General features: G+C 34.9%; 1 pseudogene across 1 annotated transcript; it reads right to left on the minus strand.

Annotated features, from left to right (window-relative positions):
• Positions 1–7,259: 7,259 nt before the first annotated feature.
• LOC149578179 (disease resistance RPP13-like protein 4) lies at positions 7,260–11,216 on the minus strand (annotated as a pseudogene). Its single transcript, XR_016364235.1, has 2 exons — positions 7,803–11,216; positions 7,260–7,625 (listed from the first exon to the last, which is right to left on the minus strand). The product of XR_016364235.1 is annotated as a disease resistance RPP13-like protein 4 (transcript).
• Between the last annotated feature and the right edge of the window lie 781 nt (positions 11,217–11,997).

The raw sequence follows: 11,997 nt of genomic DNA on the forward strand, positions 1-11,997 counted from the left end.
AGGCTCCCCCTAAATCTTAGGCCCCTACACCCCCAGCTTCCTCATCCATTCCCCAAGCCCCTCCTCCTCCTCCTCCCTCAACCTTGTCTGATTATTTTGCCACTCCTGCTAATTTCTAGGCCATCATTATCTCCTCCCAACAATTATTTTCTTCTCAGCCTATCTCGAATCTTGACCCTCTACATGGTTTCCAAACTATGGTCAAAAAAGAGCATAGAAGGAACAATTTTCTTCTGCCCTGCAACTCCAAACCTAGAGCTTCACCTATCTCTACTATATTAGCCATTATGTCAACTCCAGACTCTACTTCCTACCTGCCAAAGATCAAACCCACTAAAAATAAAGTGGATATGATTTCACCTCACAACTTCACCCAAAAGGTCTTTGATGATGACTGCACCTTTGAAATTATATCTTCCACCTCCTCCATACAACATCCTACCTCCTACACATCTCTCATTGCCTCACCACGTAGCACAGAAATCCCTCTATCCAAATTTGATGACATGGAAGTTCTAGTGCAATCTGGATATGATAATGAAGGATTGGATGACAAATCTACTCTCCTAGTAAAAAAAGGGGTCGACCCCTAGGTTCAAAAAATAAAAAACACAAGTGACAAGAATGACAATCCTTCTTTTAATTTAGTTAATGTTGGCCCCAATTATCCTAAGCATCCCCCTCTTTCATCAATTTCAAAATTAATTGTATTTCCTAGAATGTGAGGGGTCTTGAATCCCCAGATAAGAAGTATGTCATTAAGCGTTTATTAGATTCTTTTAATCATATGGATTCTCTTCTGATGCAAGAACTAAAAGCCCCTAACTTTATTCTTGAAAGTAATTTGAACTTTATTTGGAAGGATGCAATTAAGATCCACTCCAACCACAGCAGAGGCAAAGGGGGTGTGGGCCTCCTTATTGGTCCTAAGTGGGCTCCTTACATTTCAGACAAAGGGGTATCTCCCTACAATAGGGTTGTCTGGGCTACCCTATCTTGTAATTTTGTCCCTTTTGGTATATGTTCCATTTACGCCTTCAATGACTACAAAGAATGGGCAAGCCTCTAGGATTGGCTCTTTGAGCTTCCCAATATCCCCTGGATCCTTGGGGGTGATTTTAATATGATTGAAGATTAGGAAGACAAAGTTGGTGGTCTCCCCTGCACTTGGAAGGATCAAGAAAAACTTCATTGGAACAAATTGAAGTCTTCTAAGACCCTTTTTGACCCCATAACTGGCAACTCTAATAATCACAATGGCATATGGCACACATGGTGCAACTTTCAACAAAGCCTCTCCATAATTTATGCCAAACTTGATAGATTTTATGCCAACAAAACCTCCTTCTCTTTCCTCCTTGATAATATTAGGAATATGGTCATGGTTTCACCTACCTCTTGTTCTAGCCACCATCCCATTTTTTCCCATATTAGACTTAACAATGCCCCTGTTATTCAAAAGGTTGCTAACCCAAGGTTTATTCTTAACAATTCTCTCCTACTTAATGAAGATTTTCTTGCAATCATTCAACTTATAATAATTATTAACCAAAAAAATATCCTTTCTCTTTCTCCTATTGACTTATGGAATCATAATATCTTTGCCTGGCATAACCTTCTTAAGAGCATTGGTCAAAAGAAAGCTAAGGACTACAGATACTCTGAAAAAATTCTCTCTGCAAGACTTCATTCTGCTAAAACTAATGTCCAATCTTATCCCCAAGATATCAATCTATGTTCACAAGTTGCTCAGGCTCAGAACAACCTCAAGCACCACCAACAAATCAAAATCAAGGGAGCCAAGATCAAATCTTGGGCTCACTAGATCCAAAATGATGGCAAGTGTTCTAAATTCTCCTACAATCTTCTGAAAAAAAAAAAGCTATTGAATCTATTAATAGAATCCTTGTACACAACCAAGAAATCTCTCAGGAAGAAGGTATAAAAGAAGCTTTTATCAACTTTTATAATAATTTATTTTCGTCATAAGACTCTACTGAAGTTATGATGCTTAGACATGGCTATAAAAAGCTTATACCCAACATTATATCCAACCAAGATAGTTATCTTCTAAAAGCCAAAATATCTCTCTTGAATAAATTGAAAAGGCTATTAAGATTATGAAGAATGACAAGGCCCCTAGCCTTGATGGTCTTTCAAGTGAATTCTATAAATCTAACTTGGACTAGATTTGTAAGGATCTTTATGATTTATACTCTGATGCATAGAAAAAGGAACTCTTGGCTACCTCATTAACAGAGGCATTATTAAACTTATCCCCAACGAGGGAGACAAGGCCCTCTTAAAAATTTGGAGACCTATTACACTCCTTAATGTCTCTTCTAAAATCCTTGCCAAGATTATGGCTTTGAGGCTTGAATCTATTCTTCCCAAGTTTATCAACTCTACTCAAATTGGCTTCATCAAAGGTATATATATTCTTGAAAATCTAATTACTAGTTGGGAAGCCATGAATTGGTCCAAACACTCAAATCAAAACTCTGCTATGTTGCTCCTTGATTTTGAAAAGGCTTATGACCCTATTGAATGGGACTTAATCCACAATATGCTTGAAGCTTTTGGCTCCCCCCCACCCCCCTATTCTATAATTTTATCAAAATCCCTCTCAAAGATACCTCAGCTCAGGTTGGGATCAATGGATCCTTTTCTGCCCCCTTTCCTCTTAGTAGATCTATTAGAAAAGGCTACCCCTTGGACCCTACCCTTTTTGTTATAGCTTCTAATGCCTTATCTTACACTCGTAAGGATAATTCCCTCTCCCTTACCATTAAAAGCATGAACCTCCCCAATAATGATGATCCTATTAACTACCAGTTTGTTGATGATACTTCCTTATTCTTTGAAGTCAATGAGGCTAATTTTGATGCTCTCCAAACTAAGCTCAACACCTTCTGCTCCATCTCTGGCTCCTATATCTCTCAAACTAAGTCCATCTACCTCAGTTAGTCTGATCAACCCCTTGATTGGTTTGCTAAATTTGGTTTCCTTTGGGGAGGACCTCAAAAAATTGTGCATTACCTAGGTATCCCCTTTTCCATTGACCCCTCCCTTAAGGATATGTGGCTTTTGGTTAAGAATAAGATCTTTAATAAGCTTTATAAGTGGCATAACAAGTCCATCTCCCTTGTCGAAAGAGTCTAGGTTTGTCAAAAAAAAAATCCTCCTAAATTGTTTACTACTCTTCTATCTGAATGTTGAATAATTACCAAGTTTTTGAGATTCAAAAGAACATTAGAAACTTTCTTTAGTCTAATGGTAAAGGTAACAATAAACATCATGTTGTCAAGTGGGATTGGTGCCAAACCAACAAGCTTCTTGGGGTATTGGGCCTAAAAGATCTTAGAACCTAAGGGACTGCATTAGCTACCAAATGGATCTTTCACTCATTGGAGGGCGAAGAACCTTGGAAGGTCCTTATTAGATGCAATATTGAAAGAGGGATCTCTAAAAAATCTAGAACCTGGAAGAACATCCCCTTCTGTGATATCATTGCAGGTGACTTCCCTATTCTTGTTCAAGGATCCTCAATATTTAAGACTATCTCAAAATCTTGGGAACATACTAAGAAATTCATAACCAATAGAACGTTCTTTGATCAAAATCTCCTCTATGGCGAATGATCCATTTGGTGGAATTTTCATCTTGCTAGAAAACCCCTCACCCTCTCCCAAGGCTACTCTGCCAAGCACTAGAACAATCTAGGAATTTCTCAATTCATATCTCTCTTTGAGAATGATAGACTTATCAATTGGGAGGATATCAATTCTAAATACAATATCCCTCCTCAAAAGAAAACTTATGACATGATTGTCAAAGCCATCAAAGATCTACCTACTAATTGCCATGTTGACTCTAATAGATTTCTTAAAATGAAGTGGTCAGATGGTACCATTATGGAAAAACTTAAAGCTAAAAACATTTATCAAATTATTGCTACTAACAATAATATTACTGCTCATCTCAATTGTCTCTGGTACTCTAACCTTGATGACAACATTTGGAAAAAGCATCTTGACAGACTTTGGAAGTCTACTATTGAGCCTAAAATTAAGTGTTTTAAATGGTTGTTGCTTCTCGATAGACTTCCTATTAAAAAGGATCATAACAGTAATTTTGTCTACAATTTTTGTGGGAGTCTGGAAACTAGTAGACACTTTTTTTTATTTCACTTTTTCCAAAATCATCTACCGCATGTTTGGTATTTATTACCCTATGTTTGTTACTATTTTTAAAATTGTTACCAATTTTATAGATAATGTTAAGAATGATATGAATATTTTTTGGCATATGCTTTCCTCTAACATTCTTTGGCAGATCTGGAAAATCATGAATGAAGAAAGGTATCAAGACTCACCTAGATCCCTTACTAAGTTTTTTTAAAAACTCACACACATTAAAATTTCCTCGCAAGTGAACATGAACATGACCTTGGAAATGAAGAAACTTGGAAAGTTCCTTCAAGTTGGGCACACTACCATGTTTGTGTATGAGCTGAAAGAAGGATACGATTGGAGGAATCACATTGATAACTTCACCAACTTTGAAGAAACTCTAAAAAAACTCACCAAAGAAGTTAATTTCAACAAGAATGCCACTAACCAATAGATTGCGATGCTGCACCAAATCCAAGACAAGAAAAGCATTGTTTGGATGGAAGGCCTTGGGGGCTGGACCACTTGGGTTGATCACAATAATGATGCTCTAGCAGAATATGTTACTTTCTATGCTTTGTAATTAACTTTCAAACTCTTCGTGATCTCGTGTGGCTGAGGCTGGGCCTCTCCCACTTGAACTCTTATTGTTCCTTTTTTGATTATTGATATCCTTATAGTTAATATTAAAAAGAAAAAATAAAAGAAATATGAATTACATTAAGTGACATTATGTGTTAATTAAGAAAATAAATATCTTATAATTTTATGAAATTTTATAACACCCACTTTGATAAAGAAACATTCTTATATTTAAATCTTAAATGTATAAACTATTAGAACTACATCTGTTTCATTTGCTTAAAAAATATAGCAATTAAAACAATTAGATTCCTTGTTTTAGGTTCAAGTTAGTTTGAGCCCTACAATGACATCTTAACTTGACATTCCATGATCTCACAACGAGTTAGAAAATTGTCAAACATTCTATTATAACACCATCCTATGGAAGTTTAAGTAATGAATGTTCTCATCAATAAAATTTGTGAATATAGTGTAGAATGAAATGCACTATTAAAAATAAATGTATATAATTCTCAAATATATGAATTTGACTAATGAAAATAAATTTATAATTTATAAAATTAATCTATATAGCTATATATATAAAATAATATACTAATACTTAAATTAATAAGAAACTCAACACAATTTATAATTAACAAATTTTACTAACATTTATTTTTATTTTTTATTGTTTCAAATCTAAAACTTATAAGAAACTCAACACATTTTATAATTAACAAACTTTAGTAACATTTATTTTTAAAATAAAAATAAATTAAATACATGTTATAAATATTTATTTCTCTACACTTATTAAAAAATTAATACGAAATTTCTAATTATATACTTTACAAATGATTATTTGGTTTAACATTACTTGTAGAGAAGAATTTTAGTAGTTTTTTTACATATGTCCTTAATTGAAGTAGTTTTCTCCATTGTAAATATTGGCATTTATTTTATAGATTCAACTTTTAATAATCAATTACAAGCAAACCTGAATCAACAATTTTTTTAAAAGAATAATTACCAATAAATCTAAATGAATATTGATTTTAGATCAACAACACAAGTTTGGGATTCCTAATATATTCCTTTCTTATGTAAGGAATTGGAAGAAATTTCAAGGTGAGAGACCTTTCTATTTGAAGTGTAACCTCTAACTATAGAGATACTCCTTTGGTTGAGATGTAAATTTATAGTGCTATGACTAAACACAACTCTCCCTATATATTACTAAGATAAATTTCTTTTTTTTTAATATTCTATCTTTTTCGAAGATTCTCAAACCTTTAGACGAACTAAAACTAGACAATATTAAGAAATAAAGATTTTATTTGTATATTAATAAAAATATCATTAATAACACTCATCCTAATGTGAATCAAGAAAAAAAGTTTTAAATAAATAAACATTTTTTTTTTGTGTTAGTTAAAGAGGGTTACAAAAGCTCTTACTATCAACAAATTACTTATTTGAACTAATTTTGTATAAACATGCTTATATTGTTACTATGTTGACACGTTTTATATTGTCATGACCTCATTTGTGCTCTCCCTGATTCATAACTTAGGGAAAAAGTTTTCCATGACACCAATCATCTTAAACTATTTAGTAGACATTTTATGAAAGAAATGACTTATATTTACTCCCAAATTATGAACAAAATAATATTATATTAAAGTTCTTAATATGTTGAATTACAAAATTGAGGAGAAAGTTCAATTCTCAATTCATTAAATTACTTTTGTTTCAATACTTATGAATACGTCTAGTGATTTAATCATCATATTTTTTTTTATAACTAAATTTATTTATTGTTTACATTTTACAAGTTTATGTAGAAACTATATTTGAAACCATGTAATATTTGAGAAAAAAAAAATCAAAATATTTTTAATACATTTTTTCTGTCGAAGACAACTTCATGAAAATATAAAGATATATTTCTTCAATATTAGAATAGTTGAATAGTTAGTCTAATTGAAGATAAAATTAAGACATAAAATCATATTTTAGTTTAACATGTCATGTCAATTAACTTAACAATTTTGACAAAATTATATATATATATATATATATATATATATATATATATATATATATATATATATATATAATCATAAACTTGCTATTAAGATTAACAAAGATGAGAAAAGTTTTTGTTATTTATTTTTAGCAAAAGGCCTGGAGCCTATACGAAATATATATTAAAATAAAGATTTTTAACAAAGGCATGGAAGCCTACAACAGAGAAAAATGAAACAAAGAATAAAGAGGTTTGTAGTAGAATGACTGTCTTGAGGATATATTTCACCGGAGATTAGAGCTGATTATGCAAAACTTGTGTCATCTTCATTTATGGTTTGCATGATATCAGGGACGTCAAAAATCTATGGCATTAGCCCTTCAAAATGCAGTGTTCTACCATTACAGCCATAGTTTGCGAGATTGTCAGCCAATTTATTTCCCTCACAATATGTGTGAGTGATGCGAAAAGTTGAACCAAAGATAAAAACATTTCTACACATATCCAACACACCATATTTTTCATTCCTCTCAAATTTTTGTACTGCTATGATGTACTGAAAACAAGCACAAAAGGAAATCCCACGATTACATTCATCCTTAAAGGACAAACAGAGACTGACATATAAAATTCACTTTAAGTAAACAGGCAAAACACACCATTCTAGTTAAAAATGAACAATTGTGATGTTAACTAGTAGCCTGAAATAAACATCTCCCTCATATGCATCACTATCAATTGTTGCAATTCCTCAAGCCATCGGGAATATCTCCATTACCACCCACAACAGATAGATATATCTTTGTACTTGACCACAATTGGATCTACTCCACTGAGGCTAATAGTGCCCTTATAATCTGTTGAATTCAGCACAAATGTGAAGGAAACTCAAACATTGTAAGTAGTCTTCATGTTGTATAAACAAAATCCCTATGCTCTACCAAGATGACGAGAGTGCAAATCAAAAGTAATAGGATTGTCAAACAAAGCAAGATCTTCAAAATTGAAAAGATCAGCAAGAGAAGTGAGCTTACCCTAGGGCCACAAGGAGCGCAAAAGTTGCATTCTGGGCATTTTTTTCCATTATAATGTATATCATAAAAGTGCCCGCTTAATCAAGCACCTCACTAACCCATGCACTGACAGAGTATTGGGTGAGAGAGTTGAAAAATTGAATTCAAATAGAAGTGTAGCGGTGAGTGTTACTGGAACTGTTTAGAGTCAGTGAGGAGTCACAGAACTGCTACAGAGAAGAGAACAAAAATGGAAACGTTTGAGGGCCCCACAGAAGCCACTCAAAGTGTCAACACTTCGAGTGTGCTGGTTAAGTCGGGAACCCCAGGACCTCATTGTGTGCTAATTATGAGATTGGGGTTATTGACTTTCATTTTATTACATAATTCCCCACCTTTTTCCAAGAAATGTGTCACTCCAGTGCGCTCAAATGTGCATTCCTTCAAATTTTTCAGCAGCTCCAATCCACCCGAAAATCTCTTTAGTTTGGAACACAAGATTACTTTTAGTGTCTCCAGGCGTGGCATTTCTCCTTCCTTTATCTCTATTTCTGAGAACTCTTCTAAGCTGAGAAACTCTGAAATTCGAAGATAGCATAGCTGCAGGAATCCCCCTGGTTTCCAAAATCCTTTTGGCAATACCTTGCAACTTGTGTTCCACTGTAAACTCAAACTTATTAAGTTGGGCAATGTTTCTAGTTGTGGATATTCAGCATGATGGTCTCCATATGTACATAATGTCATCAGATTTGAGAAGTTACATATTGAATCTGGCAATGCAAACTAGACTATGGAAAGGACTTCAAGATATTTCATAGCTGTCATCTTCTCTGATAGAGGTGAAAGACTACCACCTTCGAATAGTGTCAGAATACACATCTTCACCAAGCTGGCAAGGATCCCATCTTCTATACTTTTCATTTGATCAGCATTGTGATCAATATATGTGTGCACTTCACGGAGGTTGACCAAATTGACCAAATGTTCCAGCTTTAAGAATTCATTGTCTTTAGCTGACAATTGGATGCAGCCATGATATTGGTTTTCATATGATCTAAGTACCCTTAAAGAGACAACTCTCGATATTCCCTTGGGAATGAATCCCTGGAAACCTCTTATGTCCAGATGTTGTAGACAATCCAGTTTCGCAATTCTTTTAGACAAAAGCACCCAGAAATATCAAGAAAATGAAGACTCTTGTTACTTCTTACACATGTTGGAACCTCAGTAATTTCTGTCCCACTCAAATTCAAAAATCTAAGGAGCTTCAAATTTTCAGCACAAGCAGGCAGTGATGAGATGCTTGCATTACTCAGGTCAAGAATGCGCAATACTCTAGCACCGCTAAGCAAGCTTGTTAGAATATTATGAATTTCCTTGTTTTGAGAGAGAGATAAAGTGCGAAGACGTGATGCACAATATGCCCTATCCCCTGCCATTGCATCTACATCATTATCCCCTATTCTTTTCTTGACCATTAAAACCCTGGTTGGACCTCTCTTCAAGGCTCCCTCTGCACTAAATGCACATTTACTCTCTCTGGTTGGACCTCTCTTCAAGGCTCCCTCTGCACTAAATGCACATTTACTCTCTCTTGATATACTCATGGCCAAATCAAGCACTAGATCATGTAATTTGTACCTTGTATCTAACTTAGTATGATAAGTAAACTCATTACATTTACTGAAAGGTTGTCTCTCGAGCAAACAGAGACTGTGGAGATGACATATATAATGCCATCCAATATCTAGCGTGTCATCTCCTTGAGGAATATGTCCTTCTGCTGCCCACAGATTTATGAGATATTCGGAATGTATTTGCTCGTCCTCAGCAAAGAAAGAAAGAAATGCAAAACAGGGCTTAAGATGAGGAGGGAGAGAATCATAACTCAACTTGAGAATCTGCATGACTGGATCCTCAACATGAGATAATGTTCTGAGCTGCCTCATTTTGGATTGCCAATCGCTAGACAATCTCTTGCCTTTGAGAGACGCTCCCACTATTTTAACGGCCAAGGGCAATCTCCCACATTCCCTTTCAATTTCACGAGCAATCGACTCAAATGGCTTTGGCGGCTGATTTTGAGGGCAGTCAGGGAACGCATGAGCACAAAAGAGCTCCCAACTCTCTTCTTCCGACAAAAGCTGCATCTCATAAACACGGGCCTCCAGGTCGCAGCACACAAATCTGCTTCTTGTTGTTACCACAACTTTGCATTGTGTAGTGCGATTATTATTATTCCCTATTGGAAGGCCAAGTGCATAGATCAAGGTGTCTCCCCTTTTGCCCTCCACACATCATCCAGCACCACAAGACAACTTTTGCTTGCTAAAAGTTTGTTATTAATCAATTTGGCTGCTTGCACCTCACTCACTTTCCCATCAACAACCACATTCAAATCTTTTATCTCGGAGGCCAAGTCAGCTTGCAACCTGCTAAGAGAATAAGTCTTGAGAAACAGTAAGCCACGCAGACTTCTCAAACTTATGCTTCACTCTGCTGAAAACATTTTGCATGAGAAATGTTTTCCCGGAGCCGCCCATACCAATGACGGCAATGATAGGAGAGGCGGCTGTGTCTTCCAGAAGATGAACGACTTCTTGGACTTTGGAGTCAATGGCCACTGGTCTTGCCCCGCTCTCAATAATGCTTGCTCCCCTCCACTTTACATTCCCACCAGATGTACTTGCTGAGGGTAATTGGTCTCGATGAGTGAGATCCCCAACAAGTTTCAACTCCGCCGCATTTGCCTGCATGATGGACCTCATCCTTTCTTTCACGTCTCTCAGCCGACGTGCCATTTTATAGCGAAATGCTATTTGAGAATAATTGAAATTAACACAAGATGATTGGGGGATTTCAGTATCCGTACATTTGAATTGAAGAGCACATTCGTCCTCCGCATCCCATGCCAGATCTGCAACATCCAGCAGCCAGCTTCTCACGGGTTCGCTGTGTGCACTCTGTGCATCTGCATCTCTGAGGTAGCCTCTTATGCTTGTCAGCTTCTTTTTCAGCCATTCAAAATCATTTCTGAAGTTGCAGAACAGTGAAATCTCCTTGTTTATCTCTTCTATCAACATCCCGCCAAGCTTTCCAACAACAACATCAACCAAAGCAGATGCCATTTTTTGTTGAATCCTTTGAACAGAATTTAAGAAGTTGAAGCACTCTTGATTCTTGAATGCGAGATAAAATCAGAAATGCCCTCAGATACAATTATAGCCTACTGTAAATCAAAACACACCAAAAGACTATCATGAACCATGAAATTCTGAACTCAGCAATTGATCACAAACTTGAACCCAAAGAGACCGATTGGTTGCAGAGTCGGCGAGGGGAACATGTAATTTTAAAGCAGTGCACACAGAACTGTTGAGGAAAGATTCCAAGACTTCCGATGACCAAATTCTGTTCTCTTTACGTGACAGCAATAATTCACAACTTTTGCTTTAGCTTTACGTCATATGTAAAGAAAATGACCATTAAAAATGTGGCTGTGGAGTGATTCACGAGACATTACTAAAAATTAGATTCCTTCCATTACTTTCATTTCATTTTTATAAAATTATTATTGTGAGTGCAGTGGTCCATGTGTGAGTGCTGTACGTCCACATCATGCTTTTCACCTTTTTAAACTGATTTGCCAGTGATTTTCCACTATGTTTTGTTTTATATATCGAAGAATATTTAGTTGTGTTTGTTCCAAACTTTTTCGTCGATGATGAAAACTACATTCATATGACCGACACATTATGTTAATATCACTGCTTACTAATTTTTCTTTTCCTCTGTTGTCTATACATATCTAGAATCATACAGGCAATACGTTTTGTTATTTATGTGTCAGCAACAGTTTTTTTCTGGGACTGTTAATCTCTTATTTTTGCAATTTTTATCTTAATGAAAGGGATTTATGTTTATTTTGGTAAGAATGTTGAGTATTATGATACATCTTTATTCAGCATTTAAATTAGTTATAGGAGTTAAGCGTTAATTAATGATTTTAAGACTGTGAGATGTTTGATAATATAGTTCATATAATATTTATTAATAAATAAAAAATATTAAAAAATATTTTATCAAAATTAGTTTGATTCTTGTTAATTGATTGTTATATAGATGATTTCAAGTTTATCGTTTACGTTTAGTAATTTTTTTAATTTTAATTTCTAATGTGCCTAATTCTTATAGTTTGTAGTAAACGTGATACTTG

The sequence above is a fragment of the Cupressus sempervirens genome, chromosome 1 (genome assembly GCF_028749045.1).
Source record: "Cupressus sempervirens isolate cs-2001-9-10 chromosome 1, ASM2874904v1, whole genome shotgun sequence".
NCBI lineage: Eukaryota > Viridiplantae > Streptophyta > Pinopsida > Cupressales > Cupressaceae > Cupressus > Cupressus sempervirens.